Source organism: Belonocnema kinseyi, chromosome 4 (assembly GCF_010883055.1).
Source record: "Belonocnema kinseyi isolate 2016_QV_RU_SX_M_011 chromosome 4, B_treatae_v1, whole genome shotgun sequence".
In the NCBI taxonomy this organism is placed as follows: Eukaryota; Metazoa; Arthropoda; class Insecta; order Hymenoptera; family Cynipidae; genus Belonocnema; species Belonocnema kinseyi.
Window position 1 is genome coordinate 38,941,008 of NC_046660.1, and position 3,404 is coordinate 38,944,411.

A 3,404-nucleotide genomic window follows, 5' to 3' on the forward strand; every position below is an offset into this window, starting at 1 on the left:
TTGTCCATAAATAATATAAATAACCATGAAGACATAACGCATCCTTGTCTAACTCCTTGAATAATATCGAAACAGTCACTCAGTTTCCCATTTACTCTTACAAACTTTTTTCTGTTATTTGCCTTAAGATAAATATTTGATCCATACATGACCTTCCTGGCATAAACCCAATTTGGACTTTTCAAATCTTTGCTTCTGTTATTTTCATTGCCCTACGAATAAGTATTTTTGAATATATTTTACTTACGGTGCTTAATAAGTTAATCACTCTGTAATTATTGCACTCGCTTTTATCTCCCTTTCTCTTATATATTGGTACGATAATCGCTTCTTTCCAATCGTCTGGGACGTCTCCCATCTCGAAACATAAATTTATCAATTCGCACAGTCTATGTGGTATGCACGCGCCACCGTGTTTAATCATTTCAGCGTTAAAAACGTCTACCCCGCCAGCCTTACCGTTTTTCAAGTTCTTAATTATATCCCTAATCTCAATGACACAGACTTTTTCAATTGAGTTTTCCATCGCATCGTGTTCAACATCGCAGTTGTGGTGACCTATAGCTTCATCTCCGAATTGTCTCCTAAAATAGTCTCTGAAAGCCTCTAGTATCCCGTCTGCATCATTTACCATTTTCCCCCTACTATTTTTTATGTTGACAATTTCTGTAGTTTTGTTTCCTTTTATTTTTTTATAAAGTAGTTTCCTGCTTCCTTTAAAGTCGTTTTGTATTTTTATCTCTTTTTCTGCTCTAACTGTATCTTTACTTTCTTTAACTAATCGTTTAAGTATCCTGTTTTCGCGTCTATAATCATTTCTACGTCTATTTCTTTCCTCATTGCTAAGACCTGCGATGTTCAAAGTTCTCTTGTACGCTTTCCTTTTAGCTTTTCGGGCAGCCTGAATTTCATCATTCCACCACGCATCACCGGAAATTCTTCCTACAACTGCGGTACCACACACTTCGATCGTACATCTAACAAGGATATCCTGTAACATTGTTCAGGCGCCCTCTATATCTTTGTTATTTATACGGTTTTCCCATGTTTCTCTATCAATGCTTTCGATTAAATTATTTTGGAAATCTATTCGCACATCCGGTTTCTGCAGGTTCTCAATTTTGATTCGCGTTTGTTTTCCTTTCTTGGTTCTCTTTTTTCTCCATCCCCGACCTAAGTTAATTTTTGAGATCAGAAGGTAATGATCAGTATTGCATTCAGGACCCCTCATGACTCTTGTATCCTTGACTAACTCCCTTAGTCTTTCATCCGCAACAACAAAGTCAATTATACTGCGGCTATTTCCTTTAGACCAGGTGTACATGTGGATCATTTTATGCCTGAACCAAGTATTTGTAATAAACAGACCCCTTTCTAAGCATATACCAACTACTTTATCTCCGTTATAGTTTGTTCTTGGATCCCCAAAATTACCTAATACTCTTTTTGTATCCTGATTTTGAATGCCCACCCAACTGTTCATGTCTCCTAGTAGAATTATTCTTTCCTCATGTTCGCAAATGTTTATTGTGTCATTGAAAGTGTCCCAGATGGCGTCTTTTACTTCTCTAGGATCACTATCAACCGGCGCGTAGCATGCTATGATAAATAGTCTTCTGATTCCTACTTTCATTCTAGCCCACAGCAGTCTGGGAGACACGAAACCATGGTCTCCGAGATGCTGCTTTGCTCTTTTATTCAAAATCAGACCTACTCCTTGTTTATTATGTGATTCACAGTCTACTTCTGATCATATTTCAAATCCGCCTTTCAACACGCCGTTTTTTATGTCTTTAGTTTCGCATCCCCTTTTCTTTGTTTCGGGCACACATAAAATATCTAGTTTCTTCACGTACATAGTTTCACGCAATTCTTTTACCTTGAGATCATTTACTCCCCTAGCATTCCAAACACCCAGTACTCATTCGTAGCCTGAAACATGACCTTTAGATTTTTCGTGTGCATGCCTTTTGTTATTAAAAGTTCCAGTCCTTTTTGAGGCTATTTTGTAGTTTGCATTATGCATTGTTTAGATTATACGCCCAACTAACACATTTATGCAATTAGTTTATTTTCTGAGTCGAAATCATGTCAAAGTTAAGTATCAAATCGTCATATGCTGGAGATTGTAGTTCCAACGTCATTCCCACCAAAAAGTTCAGTTAATAAGGGAGGGTTGGAAGAGGGGGGAGGTAGAACTGGAACCGAGAAAGTCGTCCCCGGTTCAAAATCTCGGCGTTATTTTTAGTTCGTAGGTTAAAAATGTTTTTTTTCTTTTTTTTATCGTAAAATTACAATGAATTGCTATGAATTACTTACCTTTAACTACGTTTCCGGATTTCCTAGTAACTGAATATCGAAGCACAATTTTAAGAAAGTGCATTTATACCAAATTTAAAATTTTCTATTTGGCTTTTTCCCCAACCGAGAATATAAAAGACCGCTTTCGTTTAGAGTTGCAACGAAACTCTTATAGAAAACACAAGATAATGTAAGGGCCGACTTACATCTACGTCATATCCGCGAGTCGTTAAAATCATCTTGTTTAAGGTTCTCCGAAATCACATAAATGCACACACACACACACACACACACACACACACACACACACACACACACACACACACACACACACACACACACACACACACACACACACACACACACATACACACACACACACACACACACACATCGCCTACATCTTTGAATTTACAGTAAAAAGCGAGTTACCCCCCCCCCGGGTTCAAAATCTCGGCGTTATTTTTAGTTTGTAGGTTTAAATTTCTTTTTTTATCGTAAAATTATAATGAATTGATATGAATTACTTATCTTTAAGTACGTTTCCGGATTTCCTAGTAACTGCATATCGAAGCACAATTTTATAGTGAAAGTTTCGTTACAAACAAAATCTGGTAATAACTATCTGCAACTCAGCCAATTAGGAATTGAAAAAATTCATTTTTCATAGAAAATATATAAGTACTGACGTTGTATCGAATTTTAGACGGTAGCGGTAAATATAAATGCAAACGATGCGTACCCTCCACCTAGACTTGCAGAATTTGTGAAATGTACTACAAGTTAAAATATTAAAGAACACACACCTTTATGATTTTCCAATTTCCTTTCCAGAACAGTCCAATTTTTCTGTATGGATAACTGAGGGACGTAGTCCGTAATGTGTATAATGTAACGACATAAAAATGTACGTACGCTTTTTAATGACGCCGATAGAGATAACAAGAAACAAGTTTTATTATGCATACTCTTTGTTAACAGGTATATATTTGTATTGTATACTATTCGGAAGATAACAATAAAAAACAGAAATATGCACACAGTTGTGGTGGAGAAATATGAAAAATAATAAAACTCACGACTTTGGTAGATTTTAGAAAGTT

At 36.3% G+C, this 3,404-nt stretch overlaps 1 protein-coding gene across 2 annotated transcripts in view; it reads right to left on the reverse strand.

Annotated features, from left to right (window-relative positions):
* The window catches only part of LOC117170570 (glucose dehydrogenase [FAD, quinone]-like), a 20,311-nt gene extending 17,128 nt beyond the window's left edge, over positions 1-3,183 (reverse strand). Inside the window, exon 1 of one of the 2 annotated variants that reach the window (XM_033357408.1) lies at positions 3,108-3,183. The gene's annotated coding sequence lies outside the window, so the exon portion shown is untranslated. Of the gene's footprint in view, positions 1-3,043 lie in introns of both variants that reach the window. The other variant, XM_033357407.1, reaches the window with a different exon arrangement.
* Between the last annotated feature and the right edge of the window lie 221 nt (positions 3,184-3,404).